General features: G+C 44.3%; 1 protein-coding gene across 5 annotated transcripts in view; it reads left to right on the top strand.

Annotated features, from left to right (window-relative positions):
• The first annotated feature begins 6,890 nt into the window (after nucleotides 1-6,890).
• Nucleotides 6,891-11,607, top strand: part of PAM (peptidylglycine alpha-amidating monooxygenase) — a 151,205-nt gene continuing 146,488 nt past the window's right edge. For 2 of the 5 annotated variants that reach the window (XM_049796316.1, XM_049796315.1), the window contains exon 1: nucleotides 6,959-6,976. The gene's annotated coding sequence lies outside the window, so the exon portion shown is untranslated. Of the gene's footprint in view, nucleotides 6,977-11,607 lie in introns of all 5 variants that reach the window. The other 3 variants (XM_049796313.1, XM_049796314.1, XM_049796317.1) reach the window with 3 other exon arrangements.

The raw sequence follows: 11,607 nt of genomic DNA, 5'->3' as shown, positions 1-11,607 counted from the left end.
TTCAGGGACTTGAGAGATGTAGGAAGAATTAAGTACCCTGGCCTTCTTCCTGTCAGTTGTCACTTGTTCTCCTGTGTTATTTTGGGGTGGTGGTGGTATATTTTCTTTAATCTTCCTTTCTGACCAACATACCTGTAGAATCCCTTCTTACCGTCCTTCACATTCCTTGCCAAATAACTTCCATGATGCCACCCCTCCACATCCCTGCAGTGTGCCTATATTCTTCCCAGGATACGTGTGCCTGGTTCCATTGCCCATGCATTTCTTTCTTACACTTCACTTTGACCAGGAAGTCCTCACTCAGCCATGCTGGTCTCCTGCCTTCCTTGCCTGATTTCTCACACATGGGAATTAGAAGATCTTGTGCTCTAAGAAAAACATCAGCTGCCAGCTCTGTTCTGCCTCTGTATCCCTGAGGGCAATTTCCTAGGGGGTCTCATCCACTAATTCCTTGAACAACTGAAAGTTTCCTCATCGAAAATTTAGGGTCTTATTGACTGATAGCTCAGTAAAGGTACAATACTATGGTGAGTTTGGCAGATTATTTAATTAGTTCTATATCCACAGTTGGATATCTTCATTTTTAGTCTTAGAGAAATTAAGAGTTTACTAGATTCTGTGGAACAGGGTAGAAATGGGGAAAAAATGCCTTATCTTCTTTACACTGCTGTTGCAAAGCTCAGTTAGTTAGTATTTAAATACTCAATAATAAACCTAAAGTACTAAGTAAATATTAAATAGAACCATTTCATTTCTTTCACTGTCTCTCTTGCCAGTGTCGTAACTTCATTCTTCTTCATTAATTTTGAACAGATGAGTAATTTTACTGAATGAAGCAAAGCAAGAGCTGGCATCCATCCTGCATCCCTCCACTGTTGTGGCACACACACTCTTGGTCACGTTATGTATTTGTGGCTGAATAATGTCCCCCAATGTTAATTCTAAGGCTACATCCTTGTCCAGAATATTAAGTTTTATGATGTTGCATTGACTATGTGTAATAATTAGCTTGTAAGGAACTGACCATGGGTTAGTCCATGACAAATCCAGCTACCTGGATTTTCAAAAGGTGTGGATGCATGACTCAGCCGGTTAAAAAGTGCTTTAAGCCTGGCACAACACCGGCAAATTTACCCCTAGATAAATCATGACTAAATGTTGCCACTTTTTCAATTGCATATTTTTCAGTGTTTGTTTTGCACATTTTGAAACAGAAATCTGCTTATTTATACACAGCTGCCACAGCATGATTTGCTCTGGCTTTAAGAATTGCCTCTCCGTTCATGTGTTCCTGGATGCAGTTACCTTTAAGAACCAACGTTAGCATAGAATAAATGGCCTTTAAAAGTTAGTTAAACAGTTGTTGTTTGTTCAGTAGATTTTGCTGGCAGATTTTATCTTGTTCTAGGCAAACAATCATTTATATGTATAGTCAATTAGGGATACATATGCAAAGGACAATCTGGCATCACTCCTCCCTTTATCTTCTTTCATCTCCTCTGTCTATAGCTATTTTTTCAAGGTTTTGTAACCAAAAAAACCCCAACCCCCACCTGATCTCCCTTCTTTTCAGTGTGCCTGTGGTTACTTTTCTGAAATCTGGGATTATTTTGTAGTTTTATCTTGAAATTGAGTAATGGAAATACTACTTAAACTCTTATAATATAGCAGCAGCACAACCCTCCAACAAGCAGAAAGGACTACTGCTAGACTTTCTCAAAACATTTTAAAGTTTACTGTTACTTCTCTTTCTGTAAACAAGTATTCTTGCACTAGGAAAAATTAACCTTTTAGAGTGAAGTATCTCACTAGAGACCATATCTGCAGCTTAGTCATCAGGTCTCTCAGTAAATACAGCAGAATTTAGTGGTGAGCTGGGATCTACCATCAGTCACTGCTTAATGCAATTAAATACAAACAATGAATGTCAAACCACTGTTCTCCTACACCAAATTCTTAGGAGACAATTTAAAGATAGAGTTGAAGGTCTAGTTCAAATCTAATTAACATTTTTTTCAAGTCTCCTTTCGTTATTACCATAGGTATCTGACATTTTTTTCTCAAAACAAAGAAAAAAATGTTAAGTACATGAAAAAACCCAACCTTTCAGTGAGACCTGTGTAGACATCCCAGAGGCAAAGAGGCAAGAGTAAAGTTATTTAAAGACACACGAAAAGCCTCAGGAGAAATGTAGATAATTTTCCAAGGACCGTTATCTGAGTTGGCACATTCAGACTAATGACAACTAACTGAATTACCTGCACCAGGGCACCAGTAATCACTTGCACAAATATTCAGCCATGTCGAATTTCTCTTATGCTTTAAGATCCAAAGACTAGTGTATGTCTAGGGTAGCAACACTCACATAGATGAGATAGCTACAACTATAAATATTTTCTGTTCTGAAACCATGTCTTACTAGAAACCATACTCAATGATACGTAAAATATGGCACCACCCTAGTTAATACAGGGTTATGAATAATTTGTCTTCAAAACATTGATATGATTTATTGTTTTATTCTTTAAGTATTGGCCTAGCAGAGCTAGAGATGAACATCTTTCGTTCATGGGAAAGGCATTATATAAGCAGGAGTGCCCCCAAAAAGCTTACCTCATCTGCAGTCTGCAGAGACCACTTATTGCACACAGGAGTTACAGTTTTGCTAAGTGTGCTAGCTGAGGTAACTGGATTTGTGGCATATTTCCATCTGCCTGGATAAAATTAAGCCTTCGATGTAAAGATATTTCTTTGTAGTATTTTTGCATTATATTGAGGTATAAAAAGTGCATTAACTATAGCTGTGTTACGTATCTATATAATACATATCCAGCTCACTGGGACTCATTTTTAAATTGGAATTTATCTTAGTGTTTGAAAAATATCTTGGAAATAACAATGAGTAAGATTGCAGCCTGAAGGAGATCATGGGCTGATTTCTATCCTCAAAAGAGCTCTTCAAAGACTTTCATCCTTTATGCTGCCAGCATGCTACTCCATTTGCAAAGTAAAATCTCCATGCAGATCTCCAGTGTCTGATGCAGTCTGTGCTTTTATACATGCTAAAGAATAAAGGGAAGGGTGGCATTTTGTTTTGCCTAAAAAAGAGGAAAAAAGGAAGTAAGTATCTCTGGCAAAAATATAGTAAATGGTGCTCAAAGCAAAGAGGTCAAAGCCTAGAATCAATCAATCTATCTAAAATACTTCATCAAGATATATACTACAGACCTTTATGATTTAATATTTATTATAGCTGTTTGCCAGTAACAATATTGTTGTTATTGAAGTATAAGCAAGAGGACTGCATGACTGAAAAGCTTTTTGGACACATTCAAACAATACTTTCTCATGTATCTATAAATGGCAGGTGGTGATTGCCTGCATTGCTCAGACATAGATAATGAAAAACTTCAAGATAAGTTTGCCACAATGCAAGAGCTCAGGACATTAAATAAAGTCCAAATAAATCTTTTGATATAACTCTTATGTCAAAGGTCTAAATGTAGTTGCTTTAGCACGTACCTAATTTCCAAATGGTTAAAGTCCTTGCTGAATTGGGACCTAATGCAGAAGTCTGTAGATTTAAAGAAACGATTTGCAAGCTAAAGAAAACCCCACACTGTTTTATTTCCCACAAAAAGCATTATATTAAGTGATCTTTTATGAAAAAAAGAACATTCAGAATACTCCGGTTTTAATTAGGAAGTCATTAAAGTAAAAGTAGATACCTAATCACGCAAGATGAGAAATACTTTTTCAACTCAGTGAAGCCAGTCTTACAGGAAGCTTAGTACCTTACAGAATCTAGCGTGTGGTTATTTTTCTGCACTTTACACTAGGAGGTTACAGCATAAGTCACAAAATGAAGTTTAAAAGTTATTTTAGTTTTCTATGCTAGGAAATCTCATACTCTAAGAAAAGGACACTGTAAGTCTAGTCTTGGATTTCAGAAGAGGAGGAGGCAAAATTAAACACCACATTTTAATGTATTAATTTTTATTGCCTTTATGAAGCAATATGAAATCACTTGGCAGAGAGGTCACCACGTGGGTAATACAAATGAAACTAAAGTTAAAAAGCATTCAAACAACACTCAAAATAATGAAAGCAATGTGATCAAATGGGTGTAAAAACAGTAGATCTATTTACAGAGCCATTAAACATGAAGATTAAGGTAGATTGCCTTATGTTTACCATAACGAAAAGTAAAAGAGTTGGCAGATTCTACTCAAATTAATGACTTCAATACAAAGGTATTCATAAAATTTTAATTTAATATCCCTTCTCCAATTTTAAAGAAAAAACTTTTAAAAATCAGAAATGAAACATTAAAGAATATCCTCTTAGTAGGCCGCAGGTTCATTCTACTTCCCACTAATTTTTCAGAGGTGATAATAAAATTCTTCAATGCTTTTCTCTTTCTTTTTTTCAAATACTTTGATACCTTTTTATTAATACCTGTAAGCCAGATGTTCTGCACTTACAGAAAGGACTGGCTTTGTAGGGCCCTAATATTCTTATAAAATAGGACCTTCTAACTCAGGGAACATTCACATGCTAATAAGGACTATTTTCAGCTCCTTCTCCAAATTCTTGTCCATTGGACAATTCTTGTCCAATCTCCTTTACAGAGATTGCTTTGAGAATATAAATTAATCTACGCCAATTAAAGAATTTGCATAAGAGCAGCTAGCATGGGAAACATTGCTAGCAGAGGATGTAGTCCCCTGTGAGTGAGAGACTCTGAAGCTGCACCTTTCTGTATGCCACACCATCCCAGCCAGAACAAAAGGTGGAGGCAGGCCTTTGGGCTGCTCCTGCCTTGGCAACAGATGCGTATATAGGCTTGCCATTTCACGGAAGCACCACTGAATCACTTCGGTCAGGGTAAAGTCTGAAAACCTTAGACCAGGCCTTTGCAATTACAGTGTTCAGTTTCATGAGCTAGATCAATAACGTAAGGGAAGTCTGGCACAAACTTACACGAGCGCTTGGTACAACGAAGAGCTCCACAAAGAAATGCTGGCGTGACTCTGCAAATCATCTGGAGCCAGCAAGTCATCATTTCTGTTCAAAGAGCTTAATATTTCCTGTCATCAAAGAACGAGAACATCTTTGGGACACATTAATCACTAATTGCTTGCTATGTCCTATGCCCCCACAAAGGCGAGTTTTCACCTTCTGAAGAAAAAGGACCAAGCACTTAAAACCAAACAAAAAATCCACTGATGTGTTTTAATTTGGGAAATGTGAATAGGTTTTCAAAGAATTAATTCACGAAGTCTGTGTATTTTGTACGAATAGGGAAGATCCTTCATCACAGTAATACATGTAGCCTTTGTGGAACTACTGAAACATCCATCCCAGGCCCAATTACCCAAATTTGTTTTCATAAAGAAGTCAGTAGAAATGCTTACAAAAAAAGGTACTAGTTTAACCTGAAGGTGGCAGAATCACGTCTTACCATATGTATTTTTTATATTTTAAAGCACGATTAAGACAGTGCCACTTAACAGATGAATGCTTCATTACAATGGCCCTGAAATAGAGTACAGATTTGGGTCCCAATTCTTCCAGTTGACCGACGCAGATGGATCTCTCAGAGGTCTCCTGCATAAACCTGTTCAGCCCGAGATGCTGAGCAACGTTCACACGCAGTGGGTACGTGCTGTTAAGATACAGCTCAGTACAAGACATGCCCAAGCTTCAGCTTGCTGTTCTATGTTATGCATTCCACTGAAATCGTCATCTTACTCAAGTACACTGGAGTACAACAAGCCTCCAACAAACAATCGGCATCTCTGGCTCGCATTCGTTGTGACCAGTAACTGACTGTGCTATTCTCGGCACCCGCTCTTCCTCGGAGGTTCCCTTGCTCTGGCTTCCCATCATCTTGAGCCAGTAACTCCCAGGCGATAGCCACCGAAACTGCCCTCGGCTCTAGACGGGGCAAACCCTCTCATCCGAGCAAAAGCCTGCCTGCGTCCTCCTCTGAGCCGCAGGCGCCCGCCGGGCTCTGTTGCTGTTCTCCAAGGCAAAGACTGGACAAAGCCCCGCGTCCCGGGGTCTCGCGGATCGGCTTTAAGCACCCCCCGCCCCCGCCCGAGAGAGAGGGTCTCGCGGAGCGCTGCCCTCGCTTCGCTTGCCGCAGCTTGCGACCCCGCGGCCGCAGCCTCTTCGCCCCCGGCACGAAGGGGCTCGGCCCCCCGGGGACTGACAACACGTGGACCCACCGGCTCCTGCTCGCCAGGGGCGGCGAGAGCGACCGCAGCCGGCCCTGAACGCAGCGGGGCGTCCCGGCCCACAGCGGGGGGATCCCCGCTCGCCCCACCGACCCACCCGCGGGGCCAGCGCTGGCTTCCCGGGCGGAGCCGCGGCTCTCCCCGCGGCGTCCGAGGCAGGACCGGCGGGCAGGCGGGGTCGGCGCCGCTGGGAGGGCAGCAGGCCAACGGGCCCGCCCGCCCCGCGAGGGGACGGGGACGCGGACGCGGACGCGGGCGCGGGCGCGGGCGCGGGCGCGGGCGCGGACGCTTGTGCTCGCTCCCTCCCCCGCGGCTCGCGCCCCGCCAGGCTGACCCCCAGCCACTTCCCTCAGTCCCCCAGCCGCGCCGCCGGACCGCGGGCGCCGCGCCCCGCCCCGCCCCGCCCCGTCCCGAGCGGAGCCGCGCCGCGCCGCGCCGCGCCGCCGCGAGGACGGGGAGCGCCCCCCCGCGCCCTCCCCCGGAGAAATGCGCAGGCAGACGTGAGAGGCGCCTCGTTCCCCGCGCCGGGCGGGGCGGGGTCGGGCCGGGCCGCGGCCGGGGGGCGGGGCGTCGGGGGCGGGCGGTCCCGCGGGGGGGCGGGGCCGGCGCGGCGGCAGGAAGGGGGGTCGCGGCGACAGCGCGCGGCAGTCCGCGGTGTCGCCGGCGCTGCCACACCGCTGAGGCAGCGCGGCCGGGAGTCGGCGGCGCGGCGCGGTGCGGCGCGGCTTCCTCCCGTGAGTTTCACGTGCTTCGCGTTAGCCCGGGCGCGGGGGCTGCGGGGAGGAGGAGGAGGAAGAAGGGAGTTGGAGTTGCGGTGACCAGCCCCAGCCCCGCGGCGGGGCCGGGGCCGGGGCTGGTGCCGGTGCCTTCTCCGGGTGGAGGGGCCCAGCGGCTGGTCGCTCGCCCCACCCCCCCACCGGCCGCGCTGCCCCTTCCCAGGCACACGTGCCGCGGCGCCGCTCGCCGCCGGGCGGGCCGCGCTGCCCGAGGCGCGGCGTCTTCCCGCGGGTGCCTGAGGGAGGGCTGCCGGCCGCGGCGCGGGGGAAACTGCCCGGGGGCCGCGGCTGTCCTGCCGCCGGGGCTGCGGCGGCTGTCGGGCTGCGGCCGCTGTGGGGCTGCGGCCGCGGGGGTGGCAGAGATCTGGCAGCGCCTGACGGGGGGGGCGCGTCGAGGTCTCTCTCGGAGCCCCCTCCTCCGCTTGCCGGGGCTTTGTGTCCCGTGTAAGGGAGGCGGGAGGGACGAGCTTCCCCGGGGCGCCGGGGGGCGGCCGGGGCACGGCGCGCTCCCCTCCCGCCAAAGTTTCCTGCGGCGCTCGGCGCCGTCAGCCCTTGCACCGCCGGCGCGGCGCGGGGAACGCGCGGCCGGCTCCGGGCCGGGCGGGGGCCGGGGGGCGGCGGGGCGGCCGTCCCGGGAGCCAGTTCCTCCCGCTTGTCATGGGGTCCGGCTTAAAGGGACAGCAGCGGCTCGGGGGCGGTGCGCCTGGGCGGAATCTCGGCCGCCTGCTGCGGTGATGGGGAAAGATGGCTGAACGCGGGAGAGGCAGAGCCCCTTCGGACTTTGGCGCTGTTCTGCTGAGGCTGTCGTTTTTTCACCTCTAGATGTCCAGCCATGGAAAGCAGTCAAGTGTTGACATTTGGTTAGTCTTGACTTCCAGCTGTTTTGAGCTGTGCTGTTATGGTTTCCATTAGTCCTTGGGAGTGGCTTCTTTTTCTTTTTCTTTTTCTTTTTCTTTTTCTTTTTCTTTTTCTTTTTCTTTTTCTTTTTCTTTTTCTTTTTCTTTTTCTTTTTCTTTTTCTTTTTCTTTTTCTTTTTCTTTTTCTTTTCTCCACTGCTCATTCTGTTAATTCTTTTAAAAACTCCCGCATTAGATCACATGTGTTAGTTTTGAAAGATACATGTTTTCTGTGCCAGTCCCTCACAGTTTTGAGTGACACATGTTTCTGAACATACCAAGTAACTATTCACTTGCTAGTGTGTGGCTGTGCCGTGAGAATTGGTGTATGAACGGTGGGTCCCAAGTCCTTCTGGAATGGTAAAACCACTGTCAGTTCTCAGACGGTCTTGTGGACCACCAACATGGAGGTGCGGCATTGACAGGTTGGTGTGTTTTACCGTAGACTGTTTTCAGATTGCCTACTGTAGGCTTGCAGATAAGAGTTCTTACAGGCTTCAGTGAAAAAGAGAAATCACTGGCATTAACTGGAGTTTTTAAGCTACTTATTAAAGACTAAGTGTTTGTTTGACATGGAAGTGGACGTCATCTTGTAAGAAGACAGGCATTTTAATATCTCAAGTCTCTTCATGACATTTCACTTGATATGAAAAAGGCCTTTTGTTTCCTTTTTGATTTGGGGTACTCCTTCTGTGTCTTTAGAGGTGTTCCAGCATTAAAATAATCAGTAATAAATCTAGCTTTCAGAAAATTACAGTTCAGTCCAAAAATCTTAACCGAACTTAATTTTTTTAGATGATTTTTATGTTAGACTCTTATTTATATTTCTGTTTTGTACTGTAGATCTGAAATCAGGAGTCTGACTTGTACGGTAGATCTGAAATCAGGAGGTAGTTTTTAAAAATAACTTTACTGGAAGATTGATGCATGTTTGCCAACTAGTGCTTGCAGAAAAAATGGAAAGCAGGCTGAATACAATCCTCACGTACTTAGCTAGTTTATTTGATGTGGTGATCCCATCACTGGTGCAGGTGCAGATGGGAGATCTAGGAGGTAAGAGCTACAAGTAGCCAAAAGCAGGTGCAGAACACACAGCCTCCCTTTGACAAATGGAAGCAGAGATCTGCACAAGCATGTGTGCAAGCAGGCTCAAAATAATCTTAGTGATCTGGTCCAAAACACAAACCCATCATTTCATTGCTCTGTCTGCTTCCTTGTCAAGTGAGAGAACCTCCAGGCTGCTAAGTGTCAAATAAAACAAGATACAATTGAATCTGCTCTTCTGGAAGTTATTTCCTGGCATGTGGCTGATAACACAAAATGTTCAGTTTGAGAGGAGTTTTCTTCTTGACTCCTTACATATGAATCCTAAGGAACTACATCTTGAAGGCAAACTTGTTCTCAGCATATTGTTTCCATTTTACATGTAGTCATGGCTCAAAGGGAGCTGAGAGGTTGGGATTCGTTCTGCAGTCCTCATTTCACAGATTGACAGAAGTATCCACATTGCATACTCAAGAACAATGGCTTGCACAATGAAATGAAGACTATTTTTAAAAGTCATTTTATAACTTGCCAGTTTTCCATTTAACACTTCATTGGATCTGACCATTACTGGTGATATTTGAGATGAATAAATCTAGGGTGCTTACACATATAACAGTTCTATCCAAAATTACAGCTATTAGTACAAACAAAGATTTGAAGAGTATCTCAAATGAAGCCAAGCAAACTAGAAAAATTATTTCTGGTCTACACTGGAAAAAAATTTATAAGAATTAGGATTAAACACTTTATGGAGTAGGTTATACCGTATCTGCCATATTCCATATGGTAGGTTATACCACATGAATCATCTTGTATCTTGAGAATGATATCTGGTGCTGGCTGCTTTGAGCAAGTTGTTGCTGGAATGTTTTACCAGTCTGGCCTAGAATGACAGCTTATATAGTGAAAGTATTCCGAATAACTTAAGAAACCCTCTCTACTTGGGGCGTTGTGTTTTCAGTCTCATGTTAAAGCAACAGAAAGAAACATTGGACATCCTCTAACTAGTGAGCCTCGTTGAAATTCTGGTTTTTGATCCTGCAGAACTTGGATCAAACAGATAAATACAGGGTGTTTTCCCAAGGCAGAGCTAAGTATTTTCTGACTACATAGAACTGTAGTTTAGAAGATGGAACCATTGAGACATTTAATATTTGTAGGATAATGCATGGTAGCTTTCCTATTCCCTCCTTTTTCCTCCTTTCCCTTTTTCCCCCTGCCCTGCCCCCCCTTTTTTTTTCTTTTGTAAGGCCACAAGAATATATAAAATTGAAATGCTTTGGGTTACTGAAAGGCAGTGAGGATTTGCAACATACTCCTTAATGAATAACCCCCTTAATTTCTCTGTGGTAAGTGGAGGACTCTTTTCTAATTTTTTTAAAGTCCTGTCAGTCTTACCTGTACTCAGATTCAGTTTCTTCCAATTGGCCAAGGTAAGGAGGAGGGGGTGTTATTTATATACTGCCCGGGGCTGTTGAATCAAACTAAAAGTATTTTTGAAATAATGATTCAACATGTTCCTACAGAAAGATCTAAAAATTTTACTTGAAAAATATTTTGATTAAGTATATCTTAATTTTATGTGTTATTTCATAATCTGTGTTAAAACATGTATTTCAGTGCGATTTTGTAAATTTGCTATTAGAAGTATGTGGGAATGAAAGTGTGGAGAGCTTTGTATGTTAAGATTATGATAAAATTCTGGAAGCGTAAGGTGGAATCAAGAAGATTATGAGATACAAGTCGTGACCATGTGAGGAAAGAACAATGCTGACAAAGAAAAGTAGTGTAGGTATAAACAGTAAGCAAAATGCATGGTTAGTGCTGGCTTTTGAAACTTGCTGTTCTTCAGGTATACATCTAAAATTTTTGGGTTTATTATCATTTTTGAGAAATGCAAGTTGCATAGAGAATCTCTTTTCCATCTCTATGAGAGAATGTGAATGAAATGTAAAAGTAGCCTCTTAAAAGATATATGCAGATTATATGTGAAGAGATGCTGAAAGAAAGCAAGCTTTTTCAATTCAGTTAATAGAAACAAGCTGCCTGACCTCCATCTGAGGAAGATGCTTAACAGTCATTAGTTGGAAGAGCTCTGTCATAACAGCACTCCATGCACTGTGAGCACTTACTATACTTTTTACAGTAAGGGGTTTTCTCACCCTCCCTCCACCCATCAACGTATTATGTTATTGTTAATGAAAATACTCAATTAGAGGAATCCACCATTTTATGCAAATAAAAAAAAGTGTGTTTTGCTGAAACCGAAAGACGGTAAATGATAACCGGGGCTGTTCCTGCTGCAGTGATGAACCTCCTACATTTTATGCAACAGATGTCACTTGGCAAATGGTCTGTTTTAAGATATCGTGGCTCTTCAACAGCCAAACAGGGTGTATAACCAGATGAAGTGAAAGAGTTTAAAGTGCAGCAGCTCACAATGGATCACTGGATAGAAGGGAACATGACTTTCATTTTGAACAAAACCAATTTCAGTAACTTTTATGTGTTATCTCATGGATTTCTTTCCTCCTTTCATACTCATGCAGTCCTACATTTATGAAGACCAGGAGAGATGGGTATCTGATTAGTCTGGCCAGGATTACTTGCAGTGACAAGGGGAGCAAGGGATGCTGGCTATCAAGT

This window comes from Accipiter gentilis, chromosome Z, assembly GCF_929443795.1.
Source record: "Accipiter gentilis chromosome Z, bAccGen1.1, whole genome shotgun sequence".
Taxonomy (NCBI): domain Eukaryota; kingdom Metazoa; phylum Chordata; class Aves; order Accipitriformes; family Accipitridae; genus Astur; species Astur gentilis.
The sequence above is the reverse complement of the archived record's forward strand: the minus strand, read 5'-3'. Positions and strand labels throughout refer to the sequence as shown.